The following is a 17,561-nucleotide window of genomic DNA, read 5'->3' on the forward strand; positions in this document are numbered from 1 at the left end:
AAGATGGGTTTCAAAGAATTAATACATTTTATTATATGGCCAAAGTGGCCCTAATCTAGAGTCTGAACCCCTGACCCAGGGGACATGGATTTCACAATTGTGGTAGATGGCTTCATTGACATCATAACCATGCATTTATTTTGTCCTCACTGTGTGGAAGTAGAGAAGAAGATCTTTGAACGTTTTGCTTTTTGGGCATACTTTGCCCTTCCTGTGGGGGTTTGTAGAGCAATGCAATTCACAACTTAAATTCCTCTCATCAAAGAGATGCTTTAAAAAAAAAAAACTGTCGCAATTGGCCTTGTAGTTTTCAAGAAAAGTTAAAAATGTAAAATTGTTAACGCGCAACGCACACTGCACAACGACGGGCAAAGACCAATTGCAATAGGTCACTTGAGAGACTCTGGTGACCTAAAAAGGTGGTTTCTACCAGATTTAAAATAATGGTGCCAGAATGACTGAATTCTTAATTAGTGATTATTAGTAATAATCAAAAACTTCAAATCTTATGAGTTGTACACTATTTGAACAGTTGGTGTCTATACCATTCCTTATCTTTGATCCTTGCAGTTAATATATGGGATAAAACTTCATCCCCCCTCCCCCTCCCCACCTACATGGCAACAGTAATAGCAGGTGCTCCTATCTTCTGCTACATAGATCAATTAGAGATGAAAAAAGCCCAATTTTTGGATACAGCATAGCAGCGTAGTCTCTTTTGTGTGAAACATAATAAGCAATTAATTAAAAAATTGGAACTAACATTCAGATAAGGCTCTAACAAAATCATGGCAAAATTGAAGAACGGGTATTCTTGCGGATTTAAACTAAAATATATACCAGTCCACATAACAAAGAGAAAAAAGGTGGCCCGCTGGCAGACGTACCTGTTAGATACAAAAGGTTGTCTGGCAACAATCTTCCTTCCGTATTCGAGAGGTAGGAAATGGTCTTGCAGCGAAGGAACTACATCCTCTTGAAACCAAAGAAGGGTGTTCCTGAAAATTGAATGGAAAATCAGCAAGACCAAAACTAGGAGCACTAAGCATTTTTTATAACTAGAATAAGCAGAAATCAAAATTTTACAAAAACTCTTATTACACTCCAGAACACTTTATTGATAATTCAATTGGACTCTCCAATTTAACAGTTCATCAATTTTGTCAGGTTTAACATTTAACTACATGTACATGTACTTGTAATCTGGAATGATGAAACGTGTATTTATAAATTATGCACCTAACTTGTATGAAAAAATAGAGTTGAAGCAGTATATGTAAAGTTACATTATTATTTAAAAAACACACAAAATGTACAGCTAGTCTAAAGGGGGTAACTTTAAAATCAATTTTCACCATCTTAACAACACAACCATTCATATGCGTTCTAAACAGTACTTACAAATCTTGCAGAGCAGAGAAAGATTCCCACAGGCTTCTTCACTTGAGAAAGACAGCTGAAATGTGAAATAAAGAAGTCTTCTGGAGCCATCAGGAGCAGAGTCCGGGCTGCAATTGATTCTTAACCTGGGACTTGGCCACCTTGGAACGGCGGATGGGGATCATATCCCTTGTTCTTTTAAAGGGTCATTTATTTAAGGAAGTAGAGACGAATGCACCTGGTAAAAAACCGGGGCAACTCTTAATTACTCTCTTCAGCTCAGTCAAACACCCCGTGGTAATGATAAAAAACATCCTGTCCACTATATCCCCTGCTCCTTCCCGTTAGTCCCTGCAAAGCTTTGGCTAAAAAAGAAACCTTTAATACAGCCTACATGAGTCACAGGTCACAGATTATGCATTGGCAAACAATATTACCACCCCCAATCTAATGCAGAAGAATCTCTTGCAAAAGAAAAGTTACATGTACATTATATTACGGGTTAGTCTACGTTGTAATAAACAAAACCGATTGTGTACACTTTTTAAAGTTATGTCCTTAGAAAAGGAGAAACCCTTGCCAATATCAAAATTTTAGTTGGATAATTGAATGTATTCTAGTTCCGAATCACAAATATGCTTCACAATAAAAAAAAAATAGACTCATTTGGTAGATTTAAACGTTTGCTTGCATCATACTTAAGACTGTCTGTCGTAATGGATCAGATAGTAAGGAACCTCCGTCAACATCATAAAAGAGTAAATAATTTATTGCATACAATTTTTTTCTCAGGCACTACTTACAAATAAAATATATACATTTTTATAAGATAAAAACAAACAGAAATAAACTATTAGACTTATTGTTCTCGAACAATTAGATGTCTTTCCGCCTTAAATTAAAAAAAAAATTGCTAGATTGCTTAATAAGGTATACAACCAAATAATTATAATACCTGTAATATATAATATACAATAAAAATGGGAATACCACAAAGCCATAAAATGATTTTTAAAGTTTTGTTTGTTTGTATTTAAAGCCATTGCTTTAAGAATTCCCTGTCGTTTATCTTAAATATCTTTTTAAGTACTTTTCTGATTTTCTCCTCTTAATCTGAACAAAACTGTAATGCTCGACAAGTGAATATGCCTCACACATGTACATAAACAATAAAAAACTGAATAGAAGAGCGTGTTTTTTAGGTTAGCTATCGTGTACAATATGAATAGGTTGACTGTAAAAACAATTTCCACGTGAGTAACCAAAGCATAGGATTCTGAACCGGGGGGGGGGGGGGGGGGGCTATGGGAGGCTTACCCCCCCCCCCCCAACACTTTTTTTGCTAAGTTAGACCTAACCATTATGCACATAGCAGAATAGAGGGTTCAGCCCCCCACTTTTTTTGCAGAAAACATAATTGTTCCGTAATGTACGTTTGAAAGATTGAGAAGTTAGAATCAAAGGCATACTAGCCCCCCCCCCCCCCCCCCCCCCCACCCCCCTACGGATTAGGAATTTCGTTATATCCGAAAAAAAGAAAATTTTGTAGGTAAGACTTTTTTTATATTGGAACTGTAGGTTCCAACCCCTCCCCCCCCCCCCCCCCCCCAACACACACGGATTAGGATTCATGATTCAGGAGAAAATGTTATGGTCGGAAAGATTTTTTGTTTTGAAAGTATAGGATTACTCATGTCTCTATCTTTTACTGTTAAAGAGGTGTAGCGATAACAAGCATTCCGTAATAATACGTATAATAGTGGCAATAACTCTGTAATTATTTAAAGGTTACATTTTTAAATGTCTTAAGATGCACTACTACATCCATAAAAAAGTTTTTCTTTACCACCCTAAACAAAAGAAATATTAAAACCTCTTTAACAGATTTTGAAATGACCTTGACCTTTGAGCTTTATGTCATTTTAATTGGTAGAGGAGGACGTCCCATCCCAAGAGGTCTTCAAATCATATAGCAGATGATAGTTTAAGGTTTGTGGATGTATTGTTCATGTACCTACATATAGAGGCCTTTTAAAGGGGCATGGTCACGATTTTGGTCAAATTTTATTTTTCTGTTTTTATTATTTGCAATGCTTTAAGAATGCATTTCTAATGATCAAATGAAATGTGGGTGCCAGTCGTTGAATTTTAAGCAAGATACGGGGCTCACAAATCTTCGTTATGTAAACAAGGCTCGTGCCCTGTTTTTGTTTACATGTGTTCAATATACCAGAAAAAGATCTTTTTAAAGCTGGTTTGTATATCTTATTACTCATTTTAAGCATAAATATACAGTTCCTAACGACTAATACATTTGTTTTAGGTCTAAAACTGGAATTTTCACTTCAACATTCGAAATGGTGTTTTCAGTACACTTAGGAAAAATTTCATTCTATTCATACCGAAAGAATCTGATGCCCCCTTCTAGTAGTTATTGCCCTGAAAGTATTGAAATTAAAAAAAAATCACTTCATTTTTTTTTTACAAACACATCATTTACATAGCGAAGAATTGTAAGCTCTGTAACTCGCTTATATCTCATCAAATGATACGCAATTTTTAGTTGCCTATTAAAAATGCCTTACTAAAGCATTGTAAACAATAAAATCGAAAACATAATTTTTGACTAAAATCGTGACCATGCCCCTTTAAGGTTAAAGTTTCAAGTCTCTAGCTATCTCTTATGGTTTTAGACGAAAAGCGATAACAAACATTTCCTACTCTAAGGGCAATAGTTCTGTACGTTCTGGCAGTTTTTAGACAGAGGGTAATTTGGTACCATAACCTTTAATGACCATTTACATAAAATTTAATTTGTTTTGATAGCCCTAATAACAAAAAGTCACCCCGAGATAAATAGAAAAAAGAAATGAAAAAATAAAGAAATCAAAAGGTCTTTCACCTGAAAAGTAGAAAGACCTAAGGACCTTTCAAGAATGGGATACATTTAAGAGAGGCTGTCAGTAACCATTGAGAATTTTCTTTTAAAAAGTGGAAAGTGCAAAAATCAAGAATTAGAACAAAACTTTCACACTTTTGTGAACAGTGACAATTAATTATAAAAAAGTGAAAATATACAAAAACTGCGCTTGTATTTCTATGGCAACACACCGTGTTACCGTGAAATTCATGAAATGTTGTATTTTCAACTTTTTCACAAATATCTATGAGTATACAATATCTAAACAATCTTTAGAGTGATAAAATTAAGGAAAACAATCAGTTTATTTTTTATCCTTAAAAAATACATAGTTCTCTCCTTATTCATAGAAAATATTTCATTAAAATATATAAAAATGAGCAAAATGGACTTCTTTTCAGACGCTATTTTTTTTGAGGCGCAACAGGATTGACATTTATTCTATATGCCGTGTTTTAGACAAAAATGTATGCTATCGATTTTGTGAATAAAAGAAGTTAAACAATTTACTAATTTTCTGTAAAACCCGAAACACTATACATATGTTCCTCGCATTTCACGTAATGATTACCCCCCCCCCCCCATATTGCGAACTCTCTAGAATTGAAGGAAGAAATGAATGAACGCTAATATTAGAAGAAGATGGAATGAATCAATGATCATTTTGATTTACCAGTATCAATCGAACATCGAAATCGGGATGACAGCAAAGGTAAGGCAAACAATTTTTATAAAAATCGTGTTCCTCTCGCCCGACTGACCCTACATTTTACCCTCCGACCCTAATATATTTTTTATTTGATCGGTAATTGCCAGAAGTCTCTCGGAGAAGTGGAAGTCGCTGTCCTCTAAGTTAACGATCGTGTAAATTTTCCTAATTGGCAAAAACATGATAGTAAACTAATTTGAAAGACATTTTCACTGTATGAATTAACACTGTAGTGATTTATAACTCGCAACTATCTTATCTTCAGCATGTTCAGAGGTTATAAATACGGGCAACATACCTGTGCATTGGAAATGACAAAAACGGTGTTTATTATTACTTTTAATCCTGATATTACAGTTAGTTGATAACGTTATTAGTTAATAACTCTACAATAAATGCTAAAATTTTCATAAAACCTGTTTAATTATCTTTAGAATTAAACAGATCCTTTACCATTTGTTTACATAATGGTATTAAGTGGATCAAAAGATTAGACTAATACCCCCAAATGCACAGAAGCACAGTGACTAATTTTATTAATGTTGTCATTGATCTATTACAATAAAGAAACATTGATCTATAAAATGTGTAAATACGTTAACAGATTAAATTTGAGAGGTAAGATAAGGTTTTTTTCCAAAGTTTCAAATTTTTGTTTGATATTTCTGTTTGCCCAGAAATGCACATTGACTACACATGGAGGATACATTACATGCAATAACAACACAAAGACCTTGTGGGAAATTTTAAATCTGTATTATTATTATTAATGAACTTGTATCGTACTATACTGTGAGTATACTGCTTTCCTCGTTATTACGCACATGTTCTGAGATTTTAGAATTTTTTTTAAAAATAAATTTTCCCTCCCTACCTATGGTTTTTTTTTTGTTCAAGGGACAGAAAAGAGGAATATACATTTTTTTGGCATATTAAATAAAACTTTCTTATTATATTAATAATTGCACCATAACTCAACAATCGGGAAATCCTTTAATTATCCCAGACTTACATGACTGCACTGGATGGCTGCACTTAACTTTCAAACAAGCAAATTTAGCATTGCAAGTTAAATGAATGGCAAACATTAAAACTACATCTTTATGTTATTATCAAGAGGTTTTTTTTATTTGTGAATATACAATGTAGGCAGGGGTCACCACAATTTCTGAAATCATACATGTATTAAAGTGAATTAAGAGTTAGAAATTTCTCTTTTACATCATTCCAGGCTGAGGATATGTATTCTAGAGTAGAAATAGATGCTGGGAAAGGTTCATCTCTCTTGGAGGAAGCTAAGATTGAACAGTCTAATCAGGTAAAAGAATGCAAACATAAGAACTTTACTTTATAGGGAATCATAGTTTTATAAGGGAGTACCGGTATTTGGGAAGAAATCTTTACAAAAGTTGCAAGACCACACTAAATCATATAATGAACATCTGTGGATGGTCATATTTGATATTTCACTCAAAGAATTCCTATGATCAGGAACTATGTCAAACTTTAATATTAAAATTATCACATAACAAATTATGCTGAGGTTTCAATCATTTTTAGGGAATACCTCTGGTTTTATCCATCAAAATATGCATAAAGTGTCTACCCACTAACCCTTTAAAGTCTATTCACTTTGTGATTCTTTGTAGTTTTGACAGGTTTTTTTTCCCTTTTTTCAGGAACAAGTGCATATGAATAGTCAAGATCAGGATGGATTATCACATGCTGGACACAGTTTCAGACTTTGCACAATTGTCTGAGTGGCAAGAGTCTCAAAAGAATGATTACATCAAAAAAGCAAAGCAAATCATGCACAATGTTCTAGAAATTCCGATCTCGAACAGGAAGGGAAACTAGAAATGTCTTGTATTCAGAGCCAGATACAGAAACAATTGAAAACTGAACTTTATTTATTTTACAACAATTGATAAACAAGTTTTACAACTTAAATTGATATCTCTCGTTAGCACGGATGTTAGGGCGAGGGGGTCATTGATGTAGGAGGAAGCCGGAGTGCCCGGAGAAAACCCACGTGTCCAATTGGATGACCACCATACACTATCACATACAACCACTGTCGGTCACGGGAATCGAACTCGGGTCGCAGCGGTGATAAGCTAACAGAGAAGATGTTAGATACTATTGCATACAGTAGTATTGCAAGTTGGGGAGCTCAGAGGCAGATTCTCTGTTTGTTAGTGCAAGAGTAAAGCTACAGTGATTTGAAAATATATATCCCTGAGTTGACTCGTTATAAGTATTCTGCTGTACATAAACATGCTGTTGCAAATCCTATCCTTGATAAAATAAACAACTGCGACAAGAAGTTTTAAATGAACAATTACCAGGTAGAACATTTCCTTTATTTTATAATGTCCCTATCCATTATGACAGATGCACCTTTAGTATTGTCATTTTATAAGCGTCAAGTGTATCTTAACTGGTCTTTAATAAACTACAGTGGCAGTTTTGAAAATTGTTAGAAACCTGTATTGTTATATTTTAGTTCTTATTTCAATGAAATGGGGTCTTGGGAAAAAATAATAGAACTTGTCGAATCTGGACATCAATGGTTCCATATAAATTGGCCAGGTTAGGCAATATTTCGGATTGGACAAATTTTTTATTTACAAAAAATAAATAATAATATTCTATTGGTTAATATTTCAAAATACACAAATCTGGATTAGATACATGCAAGTTCTACTCAATTTTGGTAGAATTAACTTGCAATTATCAACAAAAATTAACAACAAAACGATACATAAAATTGTATGGAACGCATTTAAATGGCTCAGACTTGTGTTTAAATTTAATTTATCAATAATGCTATATGTAACCATACGATTTTTTGATAAAAAAAATGTTGCACTTTCGAAATTTTTTTCGATGATTACAGACAGCCTCTCTTTAAAACTATTGAATGTAAATACATATATTTATATTACACATATTTTTGACTTGTAAAATATGTTGAAAGCTACGTCAGTTATAACACTGAAATGCACACAGAGTACTCAAAGGTTTGAATGTCGAGTCTTATTATGACGTCACAAACGTTGAACGCTGTAATCTGATACGTCGAAAGCAAAATTCAAGGTTCACGCTTGTGGACAATTTCATTCATATGAACTTACCTTAAGATAATATAAGAATGTTAAGGTATAAGTAAGATTTGCAGACAAGACAAATGTTGAAATTCTTCTGACAAAAGGAAAGCCCTGTTTACTTTACTTAAGAGGGCTCGATGGTCTTTGTAATTTTTAGATTGTAATAATCTAAAAGAAGAAGAAGAAAACTATTTGAAAATGCCCAAATTTGAAAGGTACAATTTATGGATTTTATCTTTACTAAATGATAGTTTATAGCTTAAAAACCACATTTTGAAAGTCTAGATAGTTCTGATGGATAACCACCCAACCGCCTTAATGTATACGGACATCAGGTCAGAAACAAGCAGATACTGCAATAAAAAGAGAAAACAGATGAAATCAAATTCTTGAGTTTATTTCATTGTTCAATTGAAAAGAAAACAAATTCACATAAAACATACTTTTACAATTCAATCGGAAATGCAAATAAAAGTTGCAAAAATCATCATGAAAGTTAATCAAATTCTTATGTTTATTTCATTGATATTGTTCAACTGACAAAAAAAATCATAATGCACAAAAACATACTTTTACAAATTCCCCATCACAAATTTCATAAACAAACTTCAAGATGAAAAAAATGGATGTGACATTAAATATTGGTCAAATGTAAAACCGATTTTATCGCATACGAGAGAGTTTCTTACATAAAAAAAAAATATTTACATATTCTTACATGAGAAATATAAACAGGACACAGATAAAGCATAAGCTAAATTAAATGTATGAAAATTTGGAAACTATGTTTTTCGAAATGATTTGTTTTTCAAAAAAATGAATGAATTACGATTAAGGATATATTTTATTTCGAACATTGTAATTTGTTCCATCTTAAGAACTTTGACGATTAAACGTCTTAGGTTTAGACATTCATTAAATTTTGTATGCAAAATATAAAATGGTTGAATACGATACTAACTATTTTTATTATGGTCTATTATATTTCGGAGAATTGCGAGAACGTAAAAGGCTAACATGTTTTTCTTGTCATAAACCACTCATAATATGGCAGCATAAAATTACAATAAATAAATGAATCTGTATTATTATGCTTATGCTTTATCTAAAAATATAGTTGCTAAAAATATGAGTATCTATCAAGTGGTAGAAAAAAGACGTGATAAAAATTGGGTTAAAGTATTTTACATAAATACAGATAGGAGTATACAATGCTTTAGGAATAAGATGTGAACTTGCTCAAGCTCTTTGTCAATTTTCGTCCCTTTGGTTTCTTAAGTTACATGCAATATCTCTCTACAGCAACAACTGACAAATATGCTACAATAAAAACAACCAAAATGATTGAAAGAATCAAGAGGGGATTGTATAAAGGATTGTTTGCTACATTTTTAGAAATAGTGGATACACTGCGCAATTTACTGGAAACGACATCAGTTACCATTTCATCGACAGTTGTGGTCTTGGGTACTTCAGATGTAACACTTGGCATGGCGCTGGTTTTTATTTCTGCAAGTTATTTGATATATAAAATTAACGGCTTGTAATCGTGTCTATTATTGAAACTACATTTAAAACAGTGTTATATTTGCCTATTTTCGAATTCCAAATTATAACACTTTATTAAAAAAAACCAGTTTATTTGTGCATCAACAGGCATTAAAGGTTTCTAATCACCTGGGGAAAAGGTTAAGAATAGTGAATACAAACATTAACAAGTACCAATTCCTTTACACAATAGGAATGTGTATTGATTACATACTAATTGATAGGTTGGATTTATAAATAATTGTAAAAAAGTGTTCTCGACAACAAATCTATTGTTGTTTTTTTTTTAAATATATGGTACATGGATGCATTTCATAACTCATTTTTAGGGGTGTCAATGTGATTTCGCCTCTACTTCTACCGTACTGCATCCGTGAAATATAAATGATTATGATAGATTTATATACATGTACTTACAAGTTAAAATTATCTTTACAATATTATATAATATATTATTTAAAATTGTAAAAATCATATTAAGTTCTTTAGTTCTTTCGTTACATCATTACAATATTTGTGAAAAATGCATTAATGATATTTTAGTGTTTTCCTGTTCGTCAAGAACATACAAATGGATTCAAAACAAGAGGAAAAAACCCATTGTTTTATATGTATTTAAATAACGAAATGAAAGAGACATTCTGGAAACTATGATGCCATTTATCCATACGGATTTGTTATATCCGAAAAACTGTCAAGTGCTTCTTTCATTACAAAATACCTTTCAATGGTTCTTTGCATGCGTAATCTGGGAAAAGAATAATAAGATATATGCTTGCGCCTGAGTGCAAATGCTAGGAAAAAAAGAAGAGTATGCAATATTTGGCAGTTGATCTATGCTATAAATAGACAAATCTCATGTTTAAAAATTACTGCACTACCCCGCCCGCGCAGCGACTCCGATATTTGCAAATTGGCAGAACGTTATATAGATGTTATTGATCAAAGGCTGATAGAAGTTGTTAAATGGAAAAGGAAATTCATTAACTTTTTTTTTACATCCATGTTAATAATATAGAATATGGATAAAGATACGTAGTATCCCTTACAGATCAATAGCACATTCATATAGAACAAGTTTCTTTATTATAAAAAATGAACTGGTATTTATTTACATATCGCTCTTTGGTCAGACTGCTGCTTTTGTTATTTTGTCACTTGGTAGAAATAAAAGATCGTATTGTACGTCGATGATCTACATAGATGTTATCAATATACTTGCCATTTTTACATCCACTCATGTGATCACAATTTTCTTCTTCACAGGAACACTCTTGACCACACTTTGATCCATAGTAAGGATACTGACAGGGTCTGCTGCAATTTATCCAATAATATCCAACTGGACAATCTTTATGAAAGAAATACTTTGATTTATATTTACATTTCTTTAAATAATTATGGTAACAAGATATCAATAAAACTTAGAAGTTGGCTTTTAAAATGTATTCGTACATATTATTTGCTTTCCACAGATACCAAGACCAAGTGAGTATACAGGATAAGACATCAGAGTATACCTAAACATTTAGAAGAATCATGCATTATGAATGAAATCATAAGTGCAAAGAAATTGTTTTGTTATTTGAATACTATTGTCAAAATCATTAATTATGAATTCTTTGTTGCAAACATTATGTTAGAAAATGTTACTTAATATGTATGAAAATTCAATCTACATGCATTTTCATTTGTTTTCAATTTATAGCACTTTTAGTTTGGGCAGTGGAAAGGGTAAAACAGTTTATGCAACACGAACAACCAATTTCTTAAAACATACTAAAATATGAAACAGATCAGTTTAAAACAAAACAAGAGACTCTTTTGCAAAATCAACTGACATCGATGCAAAACAAACAATCACAGATGCAAGCCAACAGTCATGTGCTGAATAAACCCTAGATGGCGTGCGAAGAGGGATCAGAAGAAATGATACACTGGAGAAAACGTAACCCGAAAAAAATATACCCACATATTAAAGTACATTTTAATCGAAAGAAATCATGCCTTGGAGGAATCATAACAAGAATAGAAATACTTATACAAAACTGTCCTTATGCAATAGATAACTTAATATTCGTTAAAAATTACATTATCTTTGCTTTTATCGTTGTTAATATAACCACGTAAATTAAATAGTTACATAATACAGGCACGTAGCATCGTTTTTTAAGTGTGTGTAAGGGGGGGTGCATCTTATAAACCTTGACATAAAAAGACAAATGAAAAAGACAAAGAGAAAAATAAAAAATAATTCGCAAATCATGAACATCATTATCCGTTGAGATGGGGGGTGGGGGTGGGGTTTGGGGGGTTAGACAGGAGTAGGCGATTACCTAGAACTCCATATTTTCACTGTTAATATCACAATTTTTGCTTTCTCTTTTTTACATGCTCCGGTAAAAGTTATCGCAAACTCCTTGATATATCGACAACTCGGTTTTAATACGTCAATTTAAGCAAAATGCGAGAATAAAGGCAGGAGTGACAGCCTCCCCCTTCCGGTTTTCTTCTCTAACAACCCCCAAATCAATTAAATAGTCTGCAATAAATCAATCGATACAGTATAAGTGAAATATGTACTTCTTTATCAGGCAAAATAAGATTGAATAATTATGTGAGAGTATGAAAGTTCAAATCTAAAGGAAAATGCATCATAATAAGAATTAAAAACAATTACACAGGGCAGTCATCGCAGAGTAAGGCGAAGTGTTGTTTCAATTGTTTAATTCGCCTGTTATCTAATACGTGCGAAGCCGATTCGAAAAATGTTCATCACTGACTTTAAACATTACAGATTTTCACTAATATAAGTCATAATTACATTAGAGGTATAAAACCTGTAAATTCTGAGATAACTGGGTCATGTTACAAGATACATTGTAATTTTTTTTAGATAAAATGCAATATTCAGACTTGCTTAAATGGTCCATTGTTACATTTTTGCAATTGGAGGTATCATCTACACATATCATAATATCTCTACACATATAATAAAATGAAAGCGTCGAAACAATTTCATGACTGAATGTTCAGTTTAAACCACATGCATATGGTCTACGCATTGCAGTTTTTTTTAAAGGACATCAACTTGTTATACATTGTAGTTATTACTAACCCTCGCACATATCCTTCTCTGGGTTCCATTGCGTGTTTGGACAACAGCCGTTGAAATTACTAGAATATGCACAAATGATTTAAATACTAAAGTTGATATTTGTTTTATACTACACAAACATGCGTTCTACGCTTAAACATACTAAATAAAGTTACATACAAATAACATGTAAAACATCATGTAATTTCCGAATTAGGCCAGTTCATTATTTTAACATATATAAACATCATTACGACAATTTTGACCGTGTATCAACGGCAACGAGTATATTTTTCAGTTTGTTGAGCTCTTTCATATGTACTAAAATTATTATATTATTTACTGATAATTCTTCTAAGATAATAATAATAATAATATAATTTCATTCTTTCTCAAACCAAAGCACGTCGGGTAAATTGTGTATTTATGACCTAGGATTCTGATAAAATTAAATCAGGTTCACTTGATAAGCTTTGATTAAAGTACCTGTCTTGTATGAAACATTTTGCAGTTAATTATCATTTAACATCAATTAACTTGTAATTAACATCCACGTTTACTGATGCATGATTCATTTACCCATTTTTACTAAACACTTACAGTTCACAAGGTCCTTTTGCAGCAAATCCAATGTATGGCAATGTAGAGTTCAAGACTACGATTATGTTGATTAGTAGGATTAACTTAATCATACTCGACCAACCCGTTGAATAAAAAAGAATATATTTAAAAACAAATATGGTGTAGTCTTCCTTGTACATTAGCTCTGCGTGAATTTGAATCTAAAAATAAAACTTCCGGTAATTAAATTATAATTCATTTTTTCTGAGCAAAAGCACTTATAAGAGAAATCGAAAGTGATGTTTAATCCAATTGTTTCCCAATTTTGCACTTATCGTTTTCAAAATATCCATTGTTGAATAAACACAAAACACAATTATTATACAGAACATTAACTGAGACACAATCAGATCTTAAAGACGATTTCCTTTTGTAAAATAGACAATGCCCCGGTGTCGTACAGTATAGAGATTACGTTCGCGAGCCTTGCGAAAAAAAGGACATGGGTAGGTCCAAAAGCAATGTCATACAATGTATCACTCATCTCTCTGACGCTGTATTTATCGAAATTAAATGAATTATTAAAGGGTGTCAAATCATTATTTTAATTGGAGTAAAATGATTATAAAGTTTGTTGACTATTTCTAAGGAAATCAGTGTTTTTAACATAGTATATGGCTTTCGAATATACGTGACATCACTGCGTCTTAAATTAACGAGTTTATAATTGTTTCTGTTTCTGGGTAACTTGAATAATTCAATTTTTTTCTAGATTTAGACCTGTGCGTGCACGGGTTGACAGCATATGATATTGGACATTAACAAAAATTTCGAATAGATACATCGACACACCGTATATTGTTGACATTTGCATAACCAAGCTTTAAGCCTACACTAATGCTATTAATTTCACTACACTCTGCTGAGTTTGAATAATGTAACTGTGTGAGGGGAAAGGCCTTCACCACAGTTTAAATGCCTCCCATATACCCGTAATATAGCAGGAAATTGCAGAATTGCTCCGAAACGATTTTGGAGAAAATTAATAAAGTTGCATTAAAATAACAATCAAATTGTCCATAACAATTCATTTTGAAGCTGTAAATACTTTTCTTAAAAAAAGTTAATTCTATTTTTGCAGAATTCAATATTTCTTCAACAACGTTTTTTACACACCATGTTGACATTCAAAATCTCTGGGTTATCTTCCTTTTTTTTTATTTGATAAACAAAAAAAAAATTCCAATGATAATTTACAGGCATTTGTTTTATCGTCTCTGTGTTTATCAATGCAAATGTGATATTGTGGAAACAAAAAATAAAGAGCCTTCCGTTGTGTGATTTAGCGTGAATGTAATGTGCATGCGCAAGATTGTAAAATCTAAAAATGTCAGATGATTTCCGGAATTATTTGAGGAATTTTCGTTGATTACTAATTAGCGAAGCTTGATTGAGAAAAAATAAAAACAATTTGGTAATCTTCAAGTATCAATAATGTTTAGAATATGTAAAACAAAAGACAGTTCTCCTCCGATTTTTCGGTATTAAAGCCAAAATATTAGAGTCTATTATTTCAATATTGTAGTATAGATATAAGCTCCAAACAACTGATATTTTATTACAAATAGCGCATACACTTTTTTAAAATATTAGAGAACGTCACTGTTCATTTTGTTTAACTATGCTGGGCTTCTGTCTCTAGATGGCCTGGCATGTAATTTTGCTTCGATACCAAGTATATTAATATCGCTAAAAAGTATTTGAATCATAAGTAAACCTTAGGGAGAGAGAAAGAGAGAGACAGAGACAGAGAGAGATAGAAACACAGAGATAGACAGAGAGAAACAGAGAGAGAGAGAGACAGAGAGAGAAAGCATTTGAGAAAAAAACATAGACAGGGTCCTACAGAGGCTAAGCAATGTTAACAAAATAGGCACATGACCTGCGACTTAACCTTAATGTTTCAGGTAAGCTGGTCATTAAAAACGGTTATCATATTGTCGAATAGCACTTTTATAAAAAAAAAAGGCTAGTCAGCAAACAACATTAACAATTGGACCACATTCAATATACATGTCTACACTATATATACTTAGAAATGTTCCCAGGAAATCCCAGGAAATAGTATCAAAAATGCACACCATCAGATAATCTGGTGACAGAGTAATTTGTTTCCTTTAATGGGGGGGGGGGTGGAGATGGTGTATATTAATCACTTTAGATAAGGAGTAAATTGGAGGCAAATTTTGGATAAATTATTTTTCCATGCTGTCCAAGGGATTCAGATATTTCAGGTAAAGTACAACATTGTCTTAGACGGTGATTTTTTTGTAAGCCAAATCTTGTTTACGTAAGCTAGCATTACCAAACTATGAATACTTTTTCTAACAAATGTATACGAACAGATGATTAGTTATGTATATTACCCAACATTCACAAAGACTCACGTTTTCACAGATTTACTGTCCTTACGTTGAGTTTTGTTGTTGCTTGTTTATAAATATAATTTATGAATATTTGACATGTTGACAGGTATATCATTCAGTTTATACAAGTTTGTTGTTTTTGTTTTGTTTTTTTTTTGTTTTTTTTTTGTTTTTTTTTTTTGGGGGGGGGGGGGCGTTCGAACAAAATAATCGTATTGTTTGATTTCAAAATGCCAAACGTTGAACCTTGAATTTCACTGTTAATGATACATTGAAAATTGTAAATATTCCTCTCGACGGATATTGCCAAATCAATTTTTGTCTGTTCTCGATGTCAAAATAGAAACAATTGTTTTCCTAATGAGATTAGATTTTTTATCTCCTTGATCATTTATTGTTATGTAGCAGCAATGAGTATGTTTATTTATTAGTGTAATACATGTAAGCATAACAACAAATTATTGCGCAAAATGTTTAAATCTGATGCACGTTGTAAAAAAACATATTAGAAATTTATATTTCATATGTATTATTATCAAGTTTACATGTTGTTATTCTTTAAAGCATTTTGTGTTAAATAATTGTCATGTCTAGCCATGTATACAGTATCGATCGGACCAAACCTAACAGAAAGTAAACCCTAACTTAATCCTTGGTCTACCTTTTTGGTTTACTATGGGTTTACTCCATGTTAACTAGAGTGGACCCAGAGTAAACCCATAGTAAACCCAAAGTAAACCCAGAGTGGACACAGAGAATATACCCGATCAGAAGTATACCCCTGAAAGCAGACGCTGTGTATTTGGAATATATAAGTGGCAGTAATTACAGGCAGTAAGATGTTAGGATACATTATAGGTCTGCTTCACACTTCAGTGCGTACAGTTAATCCAAAAAGCAATGCCCAAGTAAACCAAGTGTAAACCCCAAGGAAACCCCTAGTGGACCCAAATTTTCAAAAAGTAAACCTAGAAAGTAAACCCGGAGTTTAGTTGGGGTTTACTCTGGTATAAGGTTGGGTCTGATCGGTACTGTACATTTAGCAAATTTGGATTCCATAAATCAATGCTTTGTGCATGTTTATATAATGCTGAACGAATTGCTTCATAAAGAAAAAAAAACAAACTTGTAAAGGTAATCTACGTCTGTTTTTCTTTCATTTTAGTGTGCGATAATGAATTTACAAAGTAGAATAGTATGTAATCATGAACTAATGAACATGTTCACAGTAGATTCAGTGAAAAAGCTAACAAATATATGCATGTAATGTAATTTAAAAAGACAAATTAAATTAACAATCATAAGTTAATTATGGGTTAACAGATGAGTAAAGATAAGTAACATATAAACTTTAAAACTCGAGGATTTAAACTTTCTTAATAAATACATTGTCTACGTTTATACTTTTTTCATGGAAAACATTTCCAATCACTGTATATTATGAGATGATATGTTGGCTCGGGTAAGTTATGCCAAACTTTCTATTAAAAAGTTTAGTGAAAGCAAAGGATATACTTTGTAATTCTGATTGAAATGGTCAGACGGTGCATATTTTGATTAAAGCATTTTGTATACTGGCACTTATTATTGTTTTGCTATTAACAGATAAATACATTTGTAAAACTAATTGCGGTGGAATAAGGCTCAGTAACAATTACATTTATACGATATTTAAAGATGCATGAAACATACTCTTATGGTACTACTTACATGTACTTAACTATGAAAAAATGACAATAACAAACCATGAACCACCTCAAAAATTAAACTAAACTACGAGGGTCAATTAAAAAATACGAAGACAATGTGG

At 32.1% G+C, this 17,561-nt stretch overlaps 2 long non-coding RNA genes across 2 annotated transcripts; one reads left to right on the forward strand and one right to left on the reverse strand.

Moving 5' to 3' along the window:
- The first annotated feature begins 4,907 nt into the window (after positions 1-4,907).
- Positions 4,908-7,333, forward strand: LOC136271763 (uncharacterized). The gene is made up of 3 exons (XR_010709747.1): positions 4,908-5,012; positions 6,241-6,327; positions 6,689-7,333. It is a non-coding gene; the product is annotated as an uncharacterized lncRNA (long non-coding RNA).
- A 1,642-nt stretch (positions 7,334-8,975) lies between these two features.
- Positions 8,976-13,498, reverse strand: LOC117690750 (uncharacterized). Its single transcript, XR_010709472.1, has 4 exons — positions 13,365-13,498; positions 12,786-12,844; positions 10,890-11,018; positions 8,976-9,628 (listed from the first exon to the last, which is right to left on the reverse strand). It is a non-coding gene; the product is annotated as an uncharacterized lncRNA (long non-coding RNA).
- Between the last annotated feature and the right edge of the window lie 4,063 nt (positions 13,499-17,561).

The sequence above is a fragment of the Magallana gigas genome, chromosome 9 (assembly GCF_963853765.1).
Source record: "Magallana gigas chromosome 9, xbMagGiga1.1, whole genome shotgun sequence".
Taxonomy (NCBI): Eukaryota; Metazoa; Mollusca; class Bivalvia; order Ostreida; family Ostreidae; genus Magallana; species Magallana gigas.